Genomic DNA, 27,070 nt, shown 5'->3' on the forward strand with positions numbered 1-27,070 from the left:
AAATTACCCACTTACTATATCCAAAAATTCATCTGATGAGTAGGAGGAGTTGCCATTCAGAAATTCTTTTAATTTCCTTTTAAATGCTATATGGCTATCTGTCAGACATTTGATGCTATTAGGTAAATGACCAAAGACTTTTCTGGCAGCATAATTTACCCTCTTCTGAGCCAAAGTTAGATTTAACCTTGAGTAGTGGAGATCATCCTTTCTCCTAGTGTTGTAGCCATGTACACTGCTATTACTTTTGAATTCGTTCACATTGTTAGTAACAAATTTCAAAAGTAAATATATATATTGTGAGGCTACAGTGAAGATCCGTAGCTCTTTAAATAAGTATCCGCAGGATGATCTTGGATGAGCTCCAGCAATTATTCTGATTACACGCCTTTGTGTAATGAACACTCTTTTTACTCAATGATGAGTTATCCCAGAATATGACTATATATGAAAGCAGAGAATGAAAATAGTTGTTGTAAGCTAATTTACTGAGATGTAGATCGCCAAAATTTGCAATGAGCCTAATAGCATAAGTAGCTGAACTCAAACGTTTCAGCAGATCTTCAGTGTGTTTTTTCCAGTTCAACCCCTCATCAATGCATACACCTAGAAATTTTAAATATTCTACCTTAGCTACCGATTTCTGATCGAAGTCTATATTTATTAATGGTGTCATTCCATTTACTGTGTGGAACTGTATATACTGTGTTTTGTCAAAGTTTAATGAGAGCCCATTTGCAGAGAACCACTTAATGGTTTTCTGAAAAACATCGTTTACAGTTTCATCAGTTAATTCTTGTCAGTTGGGTGTGATAGCTATACTAGTATCATCGGCAAAAAGTATCAGCTTTGCATCTTCGTGAATATAGAATGCCAAGTCATTAATATATTTTAAGAACAACAGAGGACCCAAGACCGAACCTTGCGGCACCCCATTCTTGATTGTTCCCCAGTTTGAGAAATCACCAGTTTTTTGCATATTATTTCAACTTTCTGCACTCTTCCAGTTAGGTATGATTTAAAGCATTTGAGTGCTGTCCCATTCATACCACAGTACTTGATCTTATCTAGAAGTATTCCATGATTTACACAATCAAAAGCCTTTGAGAGATCACAAAAAATCCCAGTGGGTAACTTCCGGTTACTTAGAGCATTTAATATTTCATTAATGAATTTACATATAGCATTTTCCATTGTGAAAAACCTTTCTGGAAACCAAACTGACATTTCGTTGAAACTTTATTTTTACAAAGGTGTGAAGCTACTGTACAATACATCACTTTTTCAAGAATTCTGGATGAGGCAGTCAGAAGAGAGATTGGGCAGTAGTTGTTGACATCAGACGTATCCCCTTTTTTATGCAGTGGTTCAACAATGGATACTTCAGTCTATCTGGGAAAATACCCTATCTCTTGGAACAAGCTTTTATTATCCTGCTGGAAATGCCATTAATTCCATGTGAGCTTTTATTCTTGAGAGAGTTTATCATCTTCCTAATTTCAGGAGGAGAGGTTGTATCATTAACTGCCTTGCTTCTTCTAATGAACCTTTAGATCTTATGTTCTCTACAACATTTAACAAATAATTATTCAAAATGTTTTCGACTTCCAGCTTATTGTTTGTCAAGGTTCCATTCGCTTTGATGGTAATGCCGTCATCCTGTACTCTTGGTTGCCCTGTCTCCCTTGTAATAATATTCCAAATTGTTTTGATTTTGTTATCAGAGGTATTAATCTCAAACATGATGCACATGCTTCTGGACTTTTTAATAACCTTTCTTAATGTAGCACAGTAGTTGTTATAATATTTGGCTGTTTCTGGGTCATTACTCTTTCTAGTTGTTAGATACAGTTCCCTTTTGTGGTTACAAGATATTTTTATTCCTTTAGTAAGCCAAGGTTTTTTCATGGTTTCTTATTATTAGATTTAACTACTTTCTTGGGGAAAAAGTTTTCAAATTCTCTTAAGTCTATCATGAAATAAGTTATATTTTAGATTAGCATCGGGTTCCTTGTACACCTCATCCCAGTATAATTGCTGAAGATTTTTCCTGAAATTTCTAATTGTTGAGTGATTAATTGAACGCACAACATTGGAGGGTAGTTTCGAATTACTGAATGGAGCTGTGTCATATACTGTAACTAGCTGAGCACCATTATCAGAAAGGCCATTCTCAACAGGACAAGAATTTGTTTTTAAACTTATCTTGGTCTATAAAAGTGTTATCTATCAATGTGCTGCTGTCCTTTACTACCAGAGTGGGAAAGTTAATGATGGATGTCGAATTGAAAGAACCGAGCAAGACTTCCATGTCATTCTTCCTATTACACACTTTCAGTGAATCAACATTGAAGTCCCCACAAATAATAATTTGCTTTCCCCTATCTGACAGATAGCACAACTATTCTCAGAAATATGATGTTAAATGACTGTTAACTCATAAACTTACTGGACAAATTATTTAGTAAATAAATAAATCGCACCTCAATCCTGTAGATGAAAGAACTTTAATGAGACACACATGTGTTGGTGTTGTTGTTGTCGTCTTCAGTCCTGAGACTGGTTTGATGCAGCTCTCCATGCTACTCTATCCTGTGCAAGCTTCATCATCTCCTAGTACCTACTGCAGCCTACATCCTTCTGAATCTGCTTAGTGTATTCTTCTCTTGGTCTCCCTATACGATTTTTACCCTCCACGATGCCCTCCAGTACTAAATTGGTGATCCCTTGATACCTCAGAACATGTCCTACCTACCAGTCCCTTCTTCTTGTCAAGTTGTGCCACAAACTCCTCTTCTCCCCAATTCTATTCAATACCTCCTCATTAGTTATGTGATTCACCCATCTAATCTTCAGCATTCTTCTGTAGCACCACATTTCGAAAGCTTCTATTCTCTTCTTGTCTAAACTATTTATCGTCCATGTTTCACTTCCATACATGGCTACACTCCATACAAATACTTTCAGAAACGATATCCTGACACTTAAATCAATACTCAGTGTTAACAAATTTCTCTTCTTCAGAAACACTTTCCTTGCCATTGCCAGTCTACATTTTATATCCTCTCTACTTCGACCGCCATCAGTTATTTTGCTCCCCAAATAGCAAAACTCCTTTACCATTTTAAGTGTCTGATTTCTTAATCTAATTCCCTCAGCATCACCCGACTTAATTAGACTACATTCCATTATCCTCATTTTGCTTTTGTTGATGTTCATATTATACCCTTCTTTCAAGACACTGTCCATTCCATTCAACTGCTCTTCCAGTTCCTTTGCTGTCTCTGACAGAATTACCATGTCATCGGTGAACCGCAAAGGTTTTATTTCTTCTCCCTGGATTTTAATGCCTACTCTGAACTTTTCTTTTGTTTCCTTTACTGCTTGCTCAATATACAGATTGAATAGCTTTGGGGAGAGGCTACAATCCTGTCTCACTCCCTTCCCAACCACTGCTTCCCTTTCATGTCCCGCATCTCTTGTAACTGCCATCTGCTTTCTGTACAAATTGAAAATAGCCTTTCGCTCCCTGTATTTGACCCCTGCCACCTTCAGAATTTGGAAGAGAGTATTCCAGTCAACATTGTCAAAAGCTTTCTCTAAGTCTACAAATGCTAGAAACGTAGGTTTGCCTTTCCTTAATCTTTCTTCTAAGATAAGTCGTTGGGTCAGTATTGCCTCACATGTTTCAACATTTCTACGGAATACAAACTAATCTTCCCTGAGGTCGGCTTCTACCAGTTTCTCCATTCGTCTGTAAAGAATTCACGTCAGTATTTTTGCAGCTGTGACTTATTAATCTGATAGTTCGGTAATTTTCACATCTGTCAACACCTGCTTTCTTTGGGATTGTAATTATTATATTCTTCTTGAAGTCTGACTGAATTTCGCCTGTTTCATTGTCAAACTCTACACACAGTATCATATCTTCCATTTCGTCTTCGACATCCTCTTCCATTTCCGTAATATTGCCCTCAAGAACATCGCCCCTGTATAGACCCTCTATATACTCCTTCCACCTTTCTGCTTTCCCTTCTTTGCTTAGAACTGGGTTTCCATCTGATCTCTTGATATTCATGCAAGTGGTTCTCTTTTCTCTCCAAAGGTCTCTTTAATTTTCCTGTAGGCAGTATCTATCTTACCCCTCGTGAGAAACCTCTGCATCCTTACATTTGTCCTCTAGCCATCGCTGCTTAGCCATTTTGCACTTCCTGTTCTCATTTTTGAGACATTTGTATCCTTTTTTGCCTGCTTCATTTACTGTATTTTTGTATTTTATCCTTTCATTAATTAAATTCAGTATCTCTTCTGTTACCCAATGATGTGAACATCATAAAACCAGAGTTTATGTACGGCCATATTTAGGTACCATTTCCAAAAAAATTAATCTGTTTAAAGAATGCAAAATTAAAAACTAGCTACAGAAACATTAACAATCTACAGTGGTTATTGAGACACATACACCAAAAATGGAGCCTTTTTTTGTCATCACAAATATACAAAATTGACTGACGAATGGTCAAAATTTTATGTGGGACAAACAGAAAGTCAAGTTAGCACATGACTTAAAGAACACACAATAATAAGGGACAATAGCCCATTCACCTTCACTGCACACACAAAATACAACCACCGCAAAATACAACCACCGCAAAATACAACCACCGCAAAATACAACCACCGCAAAATACAACCACCGCAAAATACAACCACCGCAAAATACAACCACCGCAAAATACAACCACCGCAAAATACAACAACCGCAAAATACAACAACCGCAAAATACAACAACCGCAAAATACAACAACCGCAAAATACAACAACCGCAAAATACAACAACCGCAAAATACAACAACCGCAAAATACAACAACCGCAAAATACAACAACCGCAAAATACAACAACCGCAAAATACAACAACCGCAAAATACAACAACCGCAAAATACAACAACCGCAAAATACAACAACCGCAAAATACAACAACCGCAAAATACAACAACCGCAAAATACAACAACCGCAAAATACAACAACCGCAAAATACAACAACCGCAAAATACAACAACCGCAAAATACAACAACCGCAAAATACAACAACCGCAAAATACAACCACCGCAAAATACAACCACCGCAAAATACAACCACCGCAAAATACAACCACCGCAAAATACAACCACCGCAAAATACAACCACCGCAAAATACAACCACCGCAAAATACAACCACCGCAAAATACAACCACCGCAAAATACAACCACCGCAAAATACAACCACCGCAAAATACAACCACCGCAAAATACAACCACCGCAAAATACAACCACCGCAAAATACAACCACCGCAAAATACAACCACCGCAAAATACAACCACCGCAAAATACAACCACCGCAAAATACAACCACCGCAAAATACAACAACCGCAAAATACAACAACCGCAAAATACAACAACCGCAAAATACAACAACCGCAAAATACAACAACCGCAAAATACAACAACCGCAAAATACAACAACCGCAAAATACAACAACCGCAAAATACAACAACCGCAAAATACAACAACCGCAAAATACAACAACCGCAAAATACAACAACCGCAAAATACAACAACCGCAAAATACAACAACCGCAAAATACAACAACCGCAAAATACAACCACCGCAAAATACAACCACCGCAAAATACAACCACCGCAAAATACAACCACCGCAAAATACAACCACCGCAAAATACAACCACCGCAAAATACAACCACCGCAAAATACAACCACCGCAAAATACAACCACCGCAAAATACAACCACCGCAAAATACAACCACCGCAAAATACAACCACCGCAAAATACAACCACCGCAAAATACAACCACCGCAAAATACAACCACCGCAAAATACAACCACCGCAAAATACAACCACCGCAAAATACAACCACCGCAAAATACAACCACCGCAAAATACAACCACCGCAAAATACAACCACCGCAAAATACAACCACCGCAAAATACAACCACCGCAAAATACAACCACCGCAAAATACAACCACCGCAAAATACAACCACCGCAAAATACAACCACCGCAAAATACAACCACCGCAAAATACAACCACCGCAAAATACAACCACCGCAAAATACAACCACCGCAAAATACAACCACCGCAAAATACAACCACCGCAAAATACAACCACCGCAAAATACAACCACCGCAAAATACAACCACCGCAAAATACAACCACCGCAAAATACAACCACCGCAAAATACAACCACCGCAAAATACAACCACCGCAAAATACAACCACCGCAAAATACAACCACCGCAAAATACAACCACCGCAAAATACAACCACCGCAAAATACAACCACCGCAAAATACAACCACCGCAAAATACAACCACCGCAAAATACAACCACCGCAAAATACAACCACCGCAAAATACAACCACCGCAAAATACAACCACCGCAAAATACAACCACCGCAAAATACAACCACCGCAAAATACAACCACCGCAAAATACAACCACCGCAAAATACAACCACCGCAAAATACAACCACCGCAAAATACAACCACCGCAAAATACAACCACCGCAAAATACAACCACCGCAAAATACAACCACCGCAAAATACAACCACCGCAAAATACAACCACCGCAAAATACAACCACCGCAAAATACAACCACCGCAAAATACAACCACCGCAAAATACAACCACCGCAAAATACAACCACCGCAAAATACAACCACCGCAAAATACAACCACCGCAAAATACAACCACCGCAAAATACAACCACCGCAAAATACAACCACCGCAAAATACAACCACCGCAAAATACAACCACCGCAAAATACAACCACCGCAAAATACAACCACCGCAAAATACAACCACCGCAAAATACAACCACCGCAAAATACAACCACCGCAAAATACAACCACCGCAAAATACAACCACCGCAAAATACAACCACCGCAAAATACAACCACCGCAAAATACAACCACCGCAAAATACAACCACCGCAAAATACAACCACCGCAAAATACAACCACCGCAAAATACAACCACCGCAAAATACAACCACCGCAAAATACAACCACCGCAAAATACAACCACCGCAAAATACAACCACCGCAAAATACAACCACCGCAAAATACATAACATTAAGAAATTAGTACACATGTTGAATATGTTACAGAAAGGTGAAGAAGTCATGGATGTAATGAAAGAAACTGAAATTTAAATTCAGCCAAAAAAACCAACTGGAAAGTTTCAAATAAACAAAAAGACCTGTGAAATGGAAAATCTCAAGACAACTTTTCACCAGTTCTACGATGAAACATTATAGACCCGTAGAATGCATATAGTTGTTAGAAAATGTGCCTGTAACGTAAAAGTGCACACAATCATAAAGCAGGTCATAAAAGGTTTTATTCAATTTTTGTCAATTTGGTTCAAATGGCTCTGAGCACTATGGGACTTAACATCTGTGGTCATCAGTCCCCTAGAACTTAGAACTACTTAAACCTAACTAACCTAAGGACATCACACACATCCATGCCCGAGGCAGGATTCGAAGCTGCGACCGTAGCGGTCACGTGGTTCCAGACTTAAGCGCCTAGGACTGCATGGCCACAACGGCCGGCCTTTTGTCAATTTAATTACTTTTCTGTGCACTACTAAGATCAAATGTTTATATGAAATTAAGAAATGGCCATTCTTCTGTAATAACAGAAAAAAAAATTTCCGAATTATTTTATGGGAATTACATGCAGTCATATTTACAACAACCATGACTGATAATTAAATATGCATAAGAACGAAGATCTGTATGGCTCAGCTAATGAATTTTGTAAAATAATTATGATATTCCTAGTATACATACTTTTAAAAACATCGACTTTATGTATGAGCTTTGCAACAGGACTCAAAAGTAATGTGCTCTTCAACAGGACTCAAAAGTAATGTGCTCTTCAACAGGACTCAAAAGTAATGTGCTCTTCAACAGGACTCAAAAGTAATGTGCTCTTCAACAGGACTCAAAAGTAATGTGCTCTTCAACAGGACTCAAAAGTAATGTGCTCTTCAACAGGACTCAAAAGTAATGTGCTCTTCAACAGGACTCAAAAGTAATGTGCTCTTCAACAGGACTCAAAAGTAATGTGCTCTTCAACAGGACTCAAAAGTAATGTGCTCTTAAAATTATGGAAACCTATTTCCAATTTGTTTTATGACAACTATATGCAGTCATAGGAGTACAGACATACATGATATATTATATCATTAACAAGTCCTCTATAAATTTAAATCCTCCTAGTATATCATGGGTTATGTTTTGCTCTTACATTACACTTACAAGCAGTGCTTATGCAACCAGTGTGTAATGCTTCCATTTTATGTACAGGCTGTAGCCTAAGGCCAAAATTGCACATCTGTACATCGAATAATGAAAATGTCAGCTGAAGGCATCACAAAATATTTTCTGCAGTTTCTGTGAGGCAGATCTTTAGCCTCGTTTCATGCTATCGGACTTTCTTAGGCTGTTTCATGATCATCTAGTTCTAGTTAAATTTCAGGGTATTTTGTGGGCTGCAAGGTTACTTTAGCATGCTTGAAAATAATAATGTTGTCATGTTACCATTATATAACAGTTAAGGAAACTGACCCATATCATGTACTTGGGCTGTGAAGGAGTGAAATATGTGTAGGAAAATAATGAATATTTAATGATGTTGTTATGGAAATACCAGGATGGAAAAAATTAAGTAAAAATAAGAGTTGCCAAATTTCTCAGCTTTAGCTGAAGGGTGCAAGTTGCATTCACACAATACAAGGGTAAGTCAATTATTATCCGCAATTTATATTTTTGTTTATTTTGGTGGTAATGTCATTTTACGTTGATGATGCGTGCTTTGTTTATTTAGTGTTATATCTTTGCTGTTTTCAAGCTACAAAGTTAGTTTCGTTATTGCTGCCGTGCTGTTAATAATGGCTGCTCCGCTGTTTATTTGCACCAAAGAAGAGCAACATTCATTGGTTCATCGAAGGCTTTCGGTACAGTACAGGAACAGTGTGTTGCCACAACAGTGTGTCTATGAATGGATTGAAAAATTCCAAAACAGTCGCACAGGTGTTAAGCACGGTGAAGGAGCCGGACGACTGTTTACCGCCACAAATGAAGAAACCACTGAGCATTCACACGAAGTGATTCTCTTGGACAGATGATAAACTTTTGATGAAGTGGCACATCGTCTGCAAATTAGTCATGGTTCTGCCTACGAAATCATCCACAACAGACTTTGGTTTCATAAAATTTGTGCAAGATGTCTCCCAAAGCAACTCACACAGTTGCATAAGCAAATGCACTTGTACATCTGCAAAAAAAAATTGTATTGCTATGGTAACAGAGGGGACAACTTCTTAGACAGGATCATTACTGGTGACAAAACATGGATCCATCATTACGAGCCAGAGAGTAAACGGCAGAGTATGGAATGGAAACATCCAAATTCGCCGTGCAAGAAAAAGACCCATCCACCTGCAGGAAAATTGATGTGTGTAGTGTTTTTGGGATGCACAAGGTCCAGCACTGGTACATTATGGGGAAAGGGACACAACAATAAACAGTGTATGTTACAGTAAGATGCTTACTGCCAGACTGAAGCCTGCAATTCGATGCAAACGCCGTGGATTGCTGTCAAAAGGTGTGTTGTTGCACAACAATGCCGGTCCACGAACTGCTGCACACACTGCTGAAACACTCCATGAACTCACATTTGAAGTACTGGATTATCCTCCATATAGTCTCGATCATGCCCCCTTCTGACTATCACTTGTTTGGTCCACTCAAACAGGCATTAAGGGGTTGTCGATTTGCCTCGGATGAAGCAATGAAAGAAACTGTACATTCCTGGCTTGCAACTCAACCGAGAACCTTCTTTTATGAGGGCATCACTGAAGCCTGTACAACAATTGACCAAGTGCATTGAAATGCAAGGAGACCATGTCGAGAAATGATATTCTTGTAAGTTTCCTGTTTGATTACAATAAAATTTGTAACTACTTTGCGGATAATAATTGACTCAGCTCGTAGAACCAAAACATTAAAGCTTTCAAGCCAGTGCCCTTAAAAACACACACACACACACACACACACACACACACACACACACACACACACACACACACCAACTCTGATGAAGTGGTTACTGAAGCTGACAGAAATGGGCAGAAAGGAAAGTCATGTGGGAAGTACACAGGTTTAAAATATTTGGGGAAGGAGTGGGTGAGTCCCAGGAGATCCGGGAAAAACCTGGGAATTTTTCCATCCGGGAGAAAACTGGGAAAAACATGGTAATTTTTTAGAATTCTGGGAAGTTTTCATTGTTTTAATTTTCAGTTAAATTTTTGTAACATTGACTGATAAGAGCCAATACTCCAACAAAGGATATTACTGTATCTCGCTACTGCAGAATAATACTGCAGCAATAAAACATGAAAGAGAGAAGAAAACGAAAATAAAACTAAGTTAGCAAGGAAATGCGCCATATACAGCAACAAAGTGCTCACACAAGCATCTGCCAACAACAAAATTTGTCAATGGCTTTAGGAAGACTATGCAATGCTTCATGACAACAAATTGCCTCCAATGATCATGACATCACAACTGTTGACATTAGATTCGTTTGAGAAGTTGCGAGCGAGCGCATGTACAGTCAAGTCGCATATGAGTAGTACCTTCTCCCACTTCTAGCTACAGAAGTTAGCTGTATAAGCAATAGCAGCAAGCAGCCAGATGCTAACTGGAAAAAATTTTACTGGCACGCCTAAGCTGTCAGATTCACAGATGTGCAACAGGCCTGGATATAGGGGTCGGGGGGCAAACTGTGATATCTGCCCCAGGAGGCAATTTCTGTTGGGGGAGGGGAAGGGGGTGGGGGGAGGATAGACCTTGATTCACAAAGCATCTAGCACCCAGTCTATCGATTATTCATATGATTTTGAAACTCATCCCTGTCGAAGAACAGGAAAGAAAGATTACGTATTATCTTCTCGGTGTAACCAAGAAAATGAAATTTCGGCAGAAAATTTTTTGCTAGAATGCTACACTGGTTAGGGCCACTTGTACAGTCCCCGGTTAGCAGCTGCTAAAGTTCTATTCTGGAAGTAGCACAGTAAACATGTTGTACAGTCACGTAATAACACCTAACCGGAGAATAAACATGGTATAACTAAACCGGTAATTGTGGCAGGGTTAGTCAAGTTAACCGGAGAATAAGTTTTAACCCTGGCAGGAATAGTTACAGAATTAGTGATGACAAGATTGTTAAAATGAGGAAGGAGAAGAAACGGGGACATCACACAAATTATGGAAGAATATGATGATTCCAAATTTATATAAAATATTTGTACTACTACTTTTCAGTCTTGTGCTTCAGAAGCTAGATCGTATGAATGAAATGTGAAACTATTTCCTAACGTGAAACTTTTTGCTTGTAGTAGGCCTAATAGGCATATAAAAATGACCATTTGTGCCAAAACAGTGGTGGTGTGTGTTAGAATTGCTGCAATATTAGGCAGACCTATTTTGTGTTATCTAGCAGACAGTGACAAAATATATGTAATCAGATCGAGAAAGCACACCAGTCTTGGGTACTATTCATAGGTATTAATAGATTTTTCAGTATTAGACAACAGCATTTGGTTTTTTCATGTAGCTAAACCTTTTACGAACTTTGATGAGCTAATGGATTCTTTCCCAAAAGGAAAGCATGCAATGTAAAGCTGTACTAAGGTTAGTGAGAAAAGCAATTCTAGGACTTGAAGATTGAAGAAATGTGAACTGTCTTGCTTGTCTATTGTCTTTACTGGTTTTATGTATCCTATATTTTTTTTAAAAAAAGTCACACAGAACATAAAGTTATTAGCTAAAAGGCAATAAAGAGTGCAAATTTTGTGCAGAGCTCCTGTTCTCCCAGTTACAAATAACCCCATCCATTATTTATTGTGAGTTTTTTTAAACAGGGGCAGGTTGTCAAATTGGCCAATTGGGAGCAGGAGAGGCACCACATGACATTTTAATTCCCACTGTCATGAATATAGTTTGATGACACCCATTACAAAATGTTACACGTTTAAGTTCCACAGAGCGAAATAGTGGCGTGCGATAGAAGAATGCTATGTGAAGAGGTGTGGCACTGCACTTTGGGGCATTTAAGACCAAACATTTCCTCAAATGCATACATTTTACGTATAAGACTTCAGAAAGATGTGCGCTACAAAAGGACATATTTTTGAAAAATCTATTTTTAAAATTTTTGACGTCCTACCTCAAACGCTAGAGTAAGGTGGGGTGCCACTATCTAGTACTACCCCAGTACAGTAGATCCGGGACTGATCCACAGAGCAGTATTAAGTTGTTATGGGGAGGTGGGTAGTGTCACATGACCCGTGTTCACATTTAGTGAGTTTGCTGTTTCCTTTTTGTTTATTGCTCTCACATCAAATGCAAACAAAACGGATTTCTGTGGCCGGGAGCTATCAAGTCAATTAAAATACATTTACTTAATTACGTAAGGCTAAAATACATTATTAGTTTCAGATTTTATTTTATGTCCCCTTTCTGACAATCGAGCCTTGCAGAACAATGAAGTTATTTTTGTCGATTTGCTAAAGAAATTTGGCTTTTATTAATCTTTTCCACTGAGCCAGCCAATTTATTTGAAACTGAGCATTTAATTCCACACTATTGGCTAGTTTCAACTGTTCACTGCATTTCAAGTGCACGTTTTCATCTTCTAGCATGAATGGCATTATGCCATAATAAAGAACCAAACGTGAGATAATACAGTACTGGTACTCCAAGAAAATTTACATCCAAATCTGGACATACGAATGTGCTCTTTCAGCCGAATTTTGCATTTTAGTTGTTGTTGTTGTTGTTGTTGTTGTTGTTGTTGTTGTGGTCTTCAGTCCTGAGACTGGTTTGATGCAGCTCTCCATGCTACTCTATCCTGTGCAAGCTTCTTCATCTCCCAGTACCTACTGCAACCTACATCCTTCTGAATCTGCTTAGTGTATTCATCTCTTGGTCTCCCCCTAAGATGTTTACCCTCCACGCTGCCCTCCAATACTAAATTGGTGATCCCTTGATGCCTCATAACATGTCCTACCAACCGATCCCTTCTTCTGGTCAAGTTGTGCCACAAACATCTCTTCTCCCCAATCCTATTCAATACTTCCTCATTAGTTATGTGATCTACCCATCTAATCTTCAGCATTCTTCTGTAGCACCACATTTCGAAAGCTTCTATTCTCTTCTTGTCCAAACTATTTACTGTCCATGTTTCACTTCCATTTTAGTATGATGCATGAAATTCCCGTGCTCTTGGAGTATCCTCTAATGTCTTGGTTCTTTTATGGCATTATGCAAGATCTTTTAATGTTTTACACGTACAAACAAACAGGCTTCCTGCGTAGCTGCACAAGCGCGTTGTTGCTTGTTATCTGGTGCTCTCTGGCAACTGCTGAAACGAACCTGTTTCTAACGGGTAACGGGAAAATATTGTGAATGGTGGTTTGAAAACCGTTGCTTTCAAAGTAAATTTCCTTTTACGCAAGATGAACTATGTGTGAGAATGTACGATGAATTTCTTAAATAACAGAGCGTTTGACTCTCGTTCAAAAATCATCTCTTTGAGTATAATGATTTAGATTAATTTTGAGCCCAGAAGATCTGACATTTATGTTGTTCTTAAAATTTTTCTGACATATTTGTGTGATGTATCTTAAAGTGTAACATGTGCAAAAAGGTGCAACATTATATGTGAAAGCTTTTTTTTCCCCCCCAACACTACGTATATTAATTTTAACAATTTCCTATTTGTGTGTTCCTGTTACTTAAAAGTGATGTTGCTATTGGCTGACTACATCACGTGTCCTACGTTCTGAATATCTGCTGTTATCAGCTGGCGAGATCACGTGACGTGAGATATGACTGGCTTACAAAAGCGCATTGCAATCTCGATTTCAGTGCTTCGGAAAGTAACATGCGATGTTTGGTGGAATTTGAATTTATACTTTCGTAATACGAAAATACAGTGTACATGTTGCTGCACATGCGACATCTTCCCAAAACGTGTTTTGTTACCTGAGTTTCTTTTGCTGAAGTGCTGGGAAATTTTACACCAGTGTATAAAACCATAACCATTCAAAAGACTGATAACTTTTACAGTTTTGAGGAAAAGTATACTCTCAGTTAACATGGAAAAAGTGTATTTTCACCCAGGAGGAAGTGTACTTTTAACCGGGAATTTTTTTTCCTCGTCCACATATACACCCTGAAAAGACACAAAATGAAAAGTACAGGAAATCGCAAGGGTACTGGATGAAGTTCAGGCAAGGGGTTTTTGAGAACTGATCGTTTAGAGGATGGGAAAATACAATCAGATACTGAAGCAACTAGCGAGTCATTTTTGGTGTGGTGTGGAACATTTTCAGCAAATGGATGATGGAATTTATAGTTAGCCATGTTTCGTGGTGAACATTCGTGTAGGCAGAGGGATGGTTAGTTGTCATCCCCACATAGAATGCTGTACAGTGATTTTCCCAAAGACCCTACCTTCTGTAATATAGTTAATGCCTGTAATTAAACTACAATAGGTGTTGGTGAGTGGTTGTGTCAGACAGGTCATGAGTCTGGGTCATCTAAGGTAGAATGAATCCTGTGATATGGGATTGGTAATAGGATTGACTTTGGAATGGACTAAGATATGGTATACATTTTAGTTTAAGAGGGTAGGATTTAGAGTAGAATATCCCTTGTGACAAGATGCATTAGAAATCCTGGTGAAGGATGTGGGTGAGTGTTTTAGTGCAAGTAAACATTTAGAAACATAAGTCATTGACATGAAAAACACCAGGGGAGTAGGATTTAGGAATAGATCTTGTGGTTCTGGAGGTGTCATAGGTCCAGATCATGAAAATGTGATCAGAAAATTTAAACCAGACAATTTCTTGTGGTGTGAAGTGTATGGGAGTTATTAGCTGACACAATCCATGAACAGCGTAGCATCAGATGAAGCCATTTGGGTACAAACAGTGGTTACATAAATTTCTGTAGAGTTTGCTTTCAAAAGAAAAAATTAATGGCTCAGGATGTGATTGGCAAGAGTTGGTGGGCAGTGTGTCAAGAGGATGATGGGGAAGATAGGGGGAGCGGGTGGCCAGGGGTCAGGAGGAGGTTGTGCTGGTTGATACAGGCAACCAAGAAGTATGGTGGTTGTGAAACAGGAACTGTGATGAAGCAGTGGAAGAAGTCATTAATGTATTGCAGATGGGGAAAAGGGACTTAGAGAATCGTGGAGGTGTTGGTCAACAAAGACATATGATCTGCGAGTGCTCTAATCAGCCACTGTGGGGTGGCCATTAGGAAGACCAGCAAAGTTAGGTCTGTAAAAATTGGGGAGCTTTGTATCTATGGGAGTGGGAGGGTAGTGTGGGTGAGGAGGGATGTGTATTCAGGTGACAGGCTTTGACATGGACGTAATGTTTTGAGGAGCTGCTGAAAGGCCTATTACTATGGGATCATTACAGTAAAATTTGTAATAAATTATGTGGGAAAGCTAGCAGACCCCAGTCACATAGGTACTATTTGTGTGCACAATTTCTATTATCTGTTTGAATGTCAGAATAGGTTTTAAGGGCATGAATAACTGTTCATTCCATTTCTGTGATGCTTGATGCAATCGGAAGGGATTTGAGGAACACTGAAGCACCAGAAGGCATGATAGGATGTCGGGGTAACATCGTACACGTACATACCATCAGTGTGTATGTAAATGATGAGAGTTGTAATTCAGTGAAAGATAAAAACAGCAACCAGAGTGCATTAGTGTTGTTCATGTTTAGTGTTTAATGGGTCCTGGTAGGGTATGTAAGGAGCATGAATGGTGTTGGTTGTTGAGCAACACCGTAGAGGACCTGGAGATGCTGTGTACTAGTGCGAGAAAGTGCTACCAGCACCTCTCGAGAGTTTGAAAGGGAGCATCATTGTGGGTCTCAATTTGACCAGTTGGTTCGAATTGGGGAATATCCAGGTTTGTGAGACGTTTGGATGTGACAATGGTCCAGTCTTGCACTGCCTGAGAACATTAAGGCAGGTACACTTGTCATCAAAGTTCCAGTCAGTCAAGTCTGACCACTTTGAGAGGATTGCCATATTGTGCACTGTGCACATCATAACCCTTTCACTTCTGCATCTCCCATCCAAGCAAAAGTAATGATTCCCTGTAACATTCTGTGTCATCCTACGCCATTCGTCAGACTAGCATCAGGTAGATTGGGAATTAATTAGGTGGTAACATGTTCCATGCCAGCTTTGGGAGACGGAATGGCATAACAGCATGCACAACGAACTGCGTGTCATTGAGGAGACTATGAATGTGTGGAAGTCTTACATGCAGGCCCCTCGCAGCGAATCAGTTGTCCTCTGCCGGCTCCGCATTGGCCATACGTGGCTAATGCATGGATACCTACTCCCTCTCGAGGACCCATCTCACTATCGCTGTGGCTCACAAATGACAGTTGTCCACCTCTTGCTGGATTGCCCACTTTTAGCCCCTCTGCAGCAGACTTTTAACTTTCCCAGCACCCTGCCTTCAGTGTTGGGCGACAATGCCTCCACAGCAGCTTTAGTTTTCTGTTTTATCCTTGAGAGTGGGTTTTATACATCTACATAGGTTTTAGCGCATGTCCTTTGTCCCTATGTGTCCTCCACCCTAGTGCTTTTAGAGTGGAGGGTTTAGTGTGTTGCAGAGTGGCTGGCCATTCCTTTTTATTCTTGTGGTTGGCCAACCACTGTAATCTGATTTCATGTTTTACGCTCTTCTGTTTCTGGCATCTCTCTGTTGTTTTCTTGTCCTCTTTTGTTCCTTTTAGTGTTCAGTTCATTGCTTTCCCTTCGTTCTTGTGGCTTTTCCTTTCTTTCCGTTTTGTGTTATATGTTGCGTCCGTTTTATTCTCACACTTGTGGCATTGTTTTATTAGGAACAAGGGACCAATGACCTCGTAGTTTGGTCCCTTCTCCCTCCTTTAAACCAACCAACCAACATGTTCCATGGGACATTTTGCACGACAAGTCATGATGATGTGGAATGAGTAACTATACTTTCATATTGTAAATTGATTTGTACATACGGTTACATTTTGAACTTTTTTTTTGCAAATAGAAAGAAAGAAAGATATACAGATGTGAGTTAGTAATTTCTGTCCACCACCTTCTGAACATTACAAGAATAAAAATTCTTCTACTGAATACGAGAAGTTGTCAAGGAGAAACTTCCTCAGTTTGTCAAATTTTACTATGCTATGTGTCAGGAATTTAATAACACTGGGTAATTGATCAAAAGTTTTGTTGTAGGATTGTGCACTCTTTTTTTGTACTAAAGACAACCTTAATGTGCAGTAATGAATGTAATTTTCCCTCCTGGTATTTTAATTATGTACCTCATTGTGCCTCTTGAACTGTAGTGGATTATTTACAACAAACTTCATGAGGAAATAAATATACTGTGAAGCAGTAGTTACAATGCGCAACTCCTTAAACATATGCACAACATTATCATAGGTGAGCACCACATATTATTCTCACAGTACATAAGTGCACATTGAAGACCTGTTTTCTTAAAGAAGAGTTAACCCAGAACATTATTCCATATGACATTATTGAATGAAAATATGCAAAATGTGTCAAGTTACTGATTTGTATCTCCTCAAGATTTGCAATGATTCTAAGTGCAAATGTGGCTGAACTAAGTTGTTTTAGGAATCCAAAATATGTTTTTTCCAGTTCCAAAATATGTTTTTTCCAATTTAAATTCTCATTGATATGGACCCTTAAGAATTTTAAAGTTTCCACCCTATTTATTATTTTCTCACCATGTGTTGCACATATCATTGGTGTAGTACATCTGCATGTACAGAATTGAATATTCTGTGTCTTTTTAAAATTGAGGGCGAGACCATTCACAGAAAACCACTCAATGATGATTTTAAAAACTTTGTTTAGCATTTCTTCTGTTTCTATATGTATTCTTGGATTGATTACAATACTAGTGACATCTGGAAAAAGAACTAATTCCTCTCGTCGTATACTAGACAGAAGATAGTTTGCGTGTATGAGGAACAGTAGTGAACCTATGATTGAACCTTGGGGAACCCCATATGTGATTTCTCTCTAGACAGAATTATGTCCCTGGACTATATTGCTTGAATTACTAAGTACAACTTTCTGCATTAATTTGGCTAGATATGACATCCATTGGTTGGTTATCCATCAGTCCCAGAAAATGTTGATTTTATGTACAAGAATACTGTGATTCTCATAGTCAAATGCCTTTGAACGGTCGCGGAAAATACCAACTGGTGCTATTTTATTATTTAATGCTTGTAAAATTTGGCAAGTGAACATGTAAATGGCATTCTCAATAAAGCAACCCTTCTGAAACCCAAACTGTGATATGCTAAGGATACTGTTGTCGCTAAGGTGAGATACTTTTCTACAATACATCACCTTCTCAAAAATTTTTGGAGAATGTCAGCATTGAAATAGGTTGGTAGTTATTTCTCTTACCACCTTTCCAAGAGAGTGGTTTAACAGTGGTGTATTTGTCTCTGTGGAAAAATGCCATGAGATAGTGATTCATTACGCATTTCAGATAAAACTGGGCTCATTACATAGGAACAAATTTTTAGTAGTCTATTGGAAACATCATCAAAACCAGAAGTAGTGTTATATATGAGGGAATGTGTAATTTTCTTGCTTTCAGGAGGCGAAGCTGGGGATACATTCATATGATTGGATTTTATGAAAGTTAAATTTTCAACATACTGCTGAGGTTTTGCCCTTGAACTGTGTATCCCTATGCTTTGTACTATATTTAAGAAATGATTATTAAATGCATTTGCTACCTCAACTTGTAATTTATAGCCCTTCCATTCAGGTCAGTAGGACTGTTGTGTTGTTTTGTGGCTGGTTGTCCTGTGTCTCACTTCACTTAATTATGTATCTGTTGTTGTAAGTACTGAATTCTGACATTATCTGAATGATCTTTGATGTTTTAGTAACCTTTCTTAGTAATTTTGAGTATTTCGTGTAGTGTGCAACTACTGCAGGCTCCCTACTTGTTCTTGCCAAAATGTAAATTTCCCTTTCACAAGATACTATAATCCCTCTAGTGATCCATGGTTTTTCACCTGTCTGTTTAGTGTCCTCTCTGACTAGCTTGTGCAGAAAGCTATTTTCAAACAATATGGATTTACCATATAATAAATAAAATTTTGTTAAAATTTGGTTCATTATAAATAACACCCCATGTTGTCTCCTGTGACCTATTCTTAAAAATATACGTCCTGGAGTGATTAATAATTGTGATTTCCGCCAAGGAGTATCTATACTGTAAGGCACTATGTTACTTATGCTAACAAACTGTGCATCATAATCAGAGAGAGCTATTGGTACTGGGTAAAGTTAATTTCTTATCTTGAGCTTCGTGAAAGAAAATATTGTCAAATAGGGTTGTACTGTCTTTATCCACCTGTGTTGGAAAGTTACTGAGGCCAAATTGTAGGATTCAAATAAGGTTTCCAAATCATTTTTTTATCAGAAACCTTCAGAAAATTTTCACTGAAGCAAACAGTCCAGTAAAAACTTGTTGCTCACTGACAGATAGTACAGTAAGGAATCCAGATTGCCCACATATAGTTCAAAATTTCCCAGTGGGATCTATATACAGTTACAGTTAAAAGTGAACTGTTTTCAGCATTAATTCACAAACACAAGCTTCTTTGTGCTGATAACTACAAAATCTACTTGTCTCAGTGTTTTTGAACTTGTGTTCTGTCTTAATTTATCTAAAAGCTCCTTCTTTTCCTATGTCATTTCTGCATGAGTAAGCTGCAATAATTTAATCTTCTATATACAACTTATCTAACCCTGTTATTATGTGATGTTCATGCAGGCACAGTATGTCTTATCTTTTCAGAGGTTGTTAAATTTTCCAAACAGACAAGAAACTCCTCTAACTTAATATTCAATCCTCTAATATTTTGATGAAATAAGCTAACCTTACTGTTCCATGTGTTGGCTGCCTGTAGCCCCACAGCACAAATGGTCACATTGGAGTGGTACTGTGACAGGGAAGCATGGGCTGCTGATAAATGGCATTGCATTCAGTAAACTAGGCAAAAAATTATTAGTGTCGTATCTTTATGAGAAACATTAAACTTTCAGCTCAGGGCAGGAGCAAGTAGAGGAACTCTGGCTGAAGTTTAAAAGAATAGTTGACCATGCACTGGATAGATATGTACCCAGTAAAAAAGTTTATAATTGGAGGGAACCCCCATGGTTGCTGTAATGAAACTTCTAAAGAAAGAGTGTTCTGTATAATAGGTGTAAAACAAAGGGTAGGGCCATAGATAGGGAGATGCTGAATGAAATGTCTGGCTGTCAAAGCAATGTGTGTGAAGCCTTCAATGAGTACCATAGCAGAATATTGTCAAGTGATCTTTCACAGAACTCAAAGAAACACTGGTTGAATTTAAAGGCTGTTAGTGTCGAATCCCTAGTGAATGAGACAGGAACTGAAATTGGTGGTAGCAAAGTAAAAGTTGAAATGCTTAACTCAGTTTTAAAATGTTCCTTTACGAAGGAAAACCCAGGAGAATTGCCCCACTTTAATCCTTGTACCACTGAGAAGATGAGTGAAATAAGAATTAGTGTCAGTAGTGATGAGAAACAGCTGAAATCATTAAAATTGAACAAAGCTCTAGTGCCGATGGAATCCCTGTCAAATTCTATACTGAATTTGCAGCTGAGTTAGCCCCTCTTCTCACTGTAATCTATTGTAGATCCCTTGAACAAAAAACTGTGCCCAGGTCGTGGAGAAAAGCACAGGTCACACCTATCTACATGAAGGGTTGTAGAAGTGATCCACAAAACTACTGTCAATATCCTTGACATCAGTTTGTCGTAGATTCTTAGAAGATATTCTGAGCTCAAACATAGTGAGATACCTTGAACAGAATGACCTCAGTGCTAACCAGCATGGATTTCGAAAACATTGCTCATCTGAAACCCAACTTGCACTTTTCTTACATGATATACTGAAAGCTTTGGATCAAGACAACTAGGTACATGCAGTATTTCTTGGTTTCTGAAAAGCATTTGACTCAGTATCATATGTACACTTATTGTCAAAAGTACGATCATACAGGGTATCAAACAAAACTTGTGACAAGATTGAGGACTTTTTGGTTGGGAGGACACAGCATGTTACCTTGGATGGAGAGTCAACGTTAGACCTAGAACTAACTTCGGGTGTGCGTGAGGGAAGTGTGTTGAGTCCCTTGCTGTTCATGTTGTAAAAGTGTATTAATGACCTTGCAGACAATATTAATAGTAAAAGTCTGGCTTTTTGAGATGATGCAGTTACCTATAATGAAGTATTATCTGAAATAAGTTGTATAAATATTGTCACATCTTGATAAGATTTCAACATGTTGCAGAAATTGGCAACTTGCTCTGAATGTTCAGAAATGTAAAATTTTGCTCTTCACAAAACGGAAAAGTGTAGTATCTGAAGACTATACTATCAGTGAGTCACTATTGGAATTGGCCAGCTCACACAAATATCTGTGCGCAACAGTTTGTAGGAAGATAAAATTGAATGATCAAGTAGGTTTAGGCATGGGTAAAGCAGAATATATAAGAATATACAGTCTACAGTTGCAGGTTAACTTTATCGTTTACCTAGGTTTCAATGTTAGTAATAACGTCTTCTTCAGAACCTGCAAAAAGTTAATATTATAATGTGCTAGTAAATTATATTAGATAGGGTCATCCTACAGGATGCAACGTGTAGTACTTACATAAAATATTATGTAAATGTTTGCCTAAAACAAGCCATGTCCTAAGTCATCTTTATAAAACTTTATGCATAACCATAAGGTTTTGTCACTTCTATTAAACAAGCTGTAGCAAATTCACTTTAAGCCCATTGTATGGGCCTCGTCATGTGACTAGACTGCGGACCGCGAGGGCTTCGCGTTCTGCCTCACAGAGGGCGGCGTGCATGCGCGAGATGTATAGAATCAAACTCTTATTACGCACGCGTCAGATAACATTTTTGCTATGAATTAATTTTATACTTTACTATTGTAAGTTAATTACAGTATCCAGCATAACTATGTTTTACATTCTACTACAGAGCCTTATAAACTGACTAACAATTCTCGTATGAACATCTGTAGGAAAGGTTCTATTATTACAGAAACTGTAATGGTCACATGCATTATGAATTATTGTAAACCTAATATAGGCTGGAAGCCTTCGAAGTATGCCCTATTTTTTAGATACAGTTGATCGTTCAGTAAATTGCCTCTATCTGTAATTAGGTGTGCATAAATTTGTAGTTCCTCAAGCGTGTCGAGTCTATAGCCCTTAACTTCATGATGTTGTACCTCTATGTCACGTAAAGGTTTAGGTGTATGAGCCATTTGCACCAGATGTTCCGCAGAGGCTGACCCCTGTGTTCCTACACCCTTTATTGGAAGATGTTCTTTAAACCTTACTGCTATAGCTCTGCCTGTTTGGTCTATGTAATAACGTGGGCAATCATCACACATAATCTTATATACGCCTGATTTCGCTGACTTATCACAGTCTTTCTCAAGGGTATGAACCAAATTTCGCTTTAAACTATTACTCGTCGAGAAGGAAATTTTAAAACCTGAATTTTTCAACAGGCGCCTTATCTTGTAGGAGATGTTACCTATATAAGGAACCGACAACCATTTCTTGGTCTGATCTTGGGTTTGAGTATTTGTGTTTAGTAAAGTCGTTGTCCTTTTTCGTGTTTTCTTATGATATACTTTCCTCACTTTCTTTGGATCATAGCCATTATTCTGTGCAATACTCTCGAGAATTTGTAATTCTTTTTCGAGGTTGACGTCTGACAATGGGATAGAAATCGCCCGATGGATACTAGAATAGAAAAACGCCATTTTATGCGCTTGGGGGTGGGTTGAATCGGCCGGAATGATGATGTCTGAATAAGTTGCCTTTCGTTGTTAAAAATTATGTAAGCAGAATACTGGGGAAATGCAACCAGTCTACAAAGGAGTTTGCTTACAAATCACTCGCGCACTCATGGGACCAGTCCTAGAATATTGCTCAAGTATGTGGGACCCATACCAAATAGGACTAATAGAAGATATTAAATGTATATAGAGAAGGGCAGCACGGATTGTCGCAGGTTTGTTTAATCCATGGGAGAGTGACAGAGAGGTAGTGAAGGAACTGAACTCGACGACCTTTGAAGATAGACATAAACTATCCCAAGAAAGTCTGTTAGCAAAGTTTCAAGAACCAGCATTAGATGATTACTCGAGGAATATACTGCAATCCCCTATGTATTGCTAACATAGGGATCATGAGAATAAGATTCGAATAATTTCTACGAGCACAGGGACATTCAATCAATCATTCTTCCCATGCTCCATGTGTGAATTGAACAGGAAGAAACTCTAATAACTGGGATAGTGGGATGTACCCTCTGCCATGAACCTCACAGCGGTTTGCAGAGTATAGATGTAGATGTAGAAATACCTGCTGTTGGCCAAACATTGCCACAGTAAGACTACTGCTGAGCAGTGCCTGTTCTGTGTGATACAGCCATTGTTGTGACAGGCTCTCAGATGTACATGTTTGACAAACTGTTGTCTGGCACATTCTATAATTCATCCTGCTGCCCATAGATTGAAAGCCCCCTGCATGTCCATGGGTTAGAATAGGCCCGAGGTATTCCTGGCTGTCATAAGAGGCGACTAAAAGGAGTCTCTCACGTTTCGGCCTTCATGTGATAGTCCCCTGTAGGGTTTGACCTCCATTTTTCAAAATTTTCCCGAAGAGCGAGCTAATTGGGAAAGGGCACCTTACATGGTGCATCATGTCCATTGAACATTGAGATTTGTAGCCCACTTCCTCATCATCGCATTGCAATCCCACTTCCCTCCATGTTGCTCCAGCACCACCTACTCAGAGAGCAACACCCTCCCAACCATTGGTGATTTCAGTCCCCACTTCTGAGCCTGAGAAGTGTAAGGCTTCTTCGGCTCCTCTCACTAGGAAGGGGTTCCTTGGGTCACTCCCTTCCCAGCTTTCTACTAGTGGGAAAGGTAACACCTGCCAGTGGCTGAAGAGCCCAAAAGCAGCTGGTGGTAGGGCTTCACACTCATCCTCAATCCTGGAGACATACAGTGAATTCCTCCCAGCGAGGGAAACACAAGGAACAGTGCGAGAAATCGAAAAAGAAGGCCCCCAAGAACAAGGAACTTGTGGTGGCACCCACACCATCGATACCTACAAGCTCTGCATCTGAGGATGGGGTGGAGATTCTGGCATCTGCTGAGGACCTGGATCTTGCTGGACCCTCAGACACAATGGATACAGACTGCTCAGGCAAAAAGTCAGAGGCAGCAGGTGACCCTGAGGCGTAAACTGCCTCATTGAATGTTCCGTGCATTCCCAGTCTCACGATGTCATCCTCCAGTGGAATTGCAGCAGTTTTTTTCCACTGCCTGGCTGATCTACGGCAACTGTTAAGCTTTACACCTGCTTCCTGCATTGCCCTCCGGGAAACCTGGTTCCCAGCAATGTGGACCCATGTCCTCCATGGCTGTAAGGGATATTACAGGGACCGTAGCGACTATAATAGTGTGTCAGATGGAGTTTATATTTATGTTCTAAACTCAGTCTGTAATGAAACACTGGCCCTTCAAACCCCTCTTGAAGCTGTCGCTGTCAGAATACAGATGACCCAGGAAATAACTGTCTGCAGACAGATGGTGCAGTACCCCTGGACGTATTAGCTGCACTGATTGATCAACTCGCTAAACCTTTCCTACTTTTGGGAGATTTTAACGCACATAACCCCTTGTGGGGTGACACCATGCTTACTGGGCAAGGCAGAGATGTCAAAACTTCACTGTCTCAGTTCAGCCTCTGCCTCTTAAATACTGGTGCCACCACACATTTCAGTGTGGCTCAACATAGTTACTCGGCCACTGATTTACCAATTTGCAGCCCAGGACTTCTCCCATCTATCCACTGGAGAGTACATGACAACCTGTGTGATAGTGACCACTTCCCTGTCTTCCTGTCACTGCCCCAGCATCGGGCCCATGGATGCCTGCTAGATGGGCTTTAAACAAGGCGGACTGGGAAACTTTCACCTCTGATGTCACAGTTGACTCTTCCACATCGATGTGATGGTTGAACGGGTGACTACCATAATCATTTCTGCAGCAGAAAACACGATCCGTCACTCTTTAGGGTGCCCCCGGCAAAAGACAGTCCCTTGATGGTCGCCGGAAGTCGCTGAGGCTATTACAGTGTGTCGGTGAGCTCTACAGCGACATAAGTGGCACCGTTATCTAGAGCATCTGATACCCTTTAAGCGGCTCCGTGCCAGTGTATGCCAGCTTAAAAAATGATGGAAGCAGCAGTGTTGGGAGAGATAGGTCTCGACCATTGTATGCCATACGTCACCTTCCCAAGTCTGGACGAAGATCAGACATATTTTTGGGTACCAGACCCCAACAGGTGTCCTTGACGTTACTGTCAATGGCGTGCTATGTACTGACACAAACGCGATTGCTGAGCACTTTACTCGAGCCTCTAAGACTGAAAACTACCTCCCAGCCTTTCGCACCATCAAACAGCGGATGGGAAGGAACGTCCTCTCGTTCACTATATGCCAAGTGAACCCTATAACGCCCCATTTACAGAGTGGTAGCTCCTCAGCGCACTTGCACATTGTGCCAACACAGCTCCTGGGCAGGATTGGATCCACAGTCTGATAATGAAACATCTCTCATCTGATTAGAAGTGCCGTCTCCTCGTCATCTTCAACCGAATGTGGTGCGATGACTTGTTTCCATCGTAATGGCGGGAGGGCACCATCGTTCCGGTGCTCAAACCCAGTAAAAACCCACGATGTGGATAGATAACGGCCAATCAGACTCACCAACCTTCTTTGTAAGCTGCTGGTATGTATGGTGTGTCGGCGGTTGGGTAGGGGCCTGGAGTCATGTGGCCTATTGGCTCCATGTCAGGGTAGCTTCTGTCAGGGGCGCTCTACCACTGATAATCTTTTGTCCCTCGAGTCTGCCATTCAAACACATTTGAACAGCCTTTTCCAGATGCCAACACCTTGTTGCTGTCGTTTTTCATCTACACAAAGCGTATGACACCACCTGGTGACATCATATCCTTGCTACCTTATACGGGTGGGGTCTCCGAGGCCCGCTCCAGATTTTTATCCATAATTTCCTGTCACTCTGTACTTTCCATGTCCAAGTTGGTGCCTCCCATAGTTAACCCCCTATCCAGGAGAATGGGGTCCTGTAGGGCTCTGTATTGAGTGTATCACTATTTTTAGTGACCATTAATGGTCTAGCAGCAGCTATAGGGCCGTCCGTCTCACCCTCTCTGTATGCAGACAACTTCTGCATTTCGTACTGCTCCACCAGTACTGGTGTTGCTTAGCAGTGCCTACAGGGAGCCATCCTCAAGGCGCAGTCATGGACTCTCGCCCACGGCTTCCAGTTTTTGGCCATTAAGTCGTGTTTCATGCACTTCTGTCAGCATCGTACCATTCATCCAGAACCAGAACTTTACCTTCATGACAATCCACTCACTGTAGTGGAGACATATTGGTTCTTGGTACCGGTTTTCGATGGCTACCTCACCTTCGTCAGCTTAAGCGGAAGTGCTGGCAGCACCTCAATGCCCTCCTCTGCCTGAGCAACACCAACTGGGGTGCAGATCGTTCTATGCTGCTGCTGCTCTACAAAGCCCTTGTTCAATCCTGCCTGGTTTATGGTTCAGCAGCACCCTCAGCATTGCATATACTTGACCCAGTGCACCACTGCGGCATTCGTCTAGCGACGGGAGCTTTTAAAGAGTCTGGTGGCCAGTGCCCTGGTGGAGGCTGAAGTCCCTCCATTGCAGAT

The 27,070-nt window shown here is 39.9% G+C and overlaps 1 protein-coding gene across 3 annotated transcripts in view; it reads left to right on the forward strand.

Moving 5' to 3' along the window:
- Nucleotides 1-27,070, forward strand: part of LOC126485097 (endophilin-B1) — a 233,001-nt gene that overhangs the window by 115,542 nt on the left and 90,389 nt on the right. The window lies entirely within an intron of this gene.

Source organism: Schistocerca serialis, chromosome 6, assembly GCF_023864345.2.
Source record: "Schistocerca serialis cubense isolate TAMUIC-IGC-003099 chromosome 6, iqSchSeri2.2, whole genome shotgun sequence".
Taxonomy (NCBI): Eukaryota; Metazoa; Arthropoda; class Insecta; order Orthoptera; family Acrididae; genus Schistocerca; species Schistocerca serialis.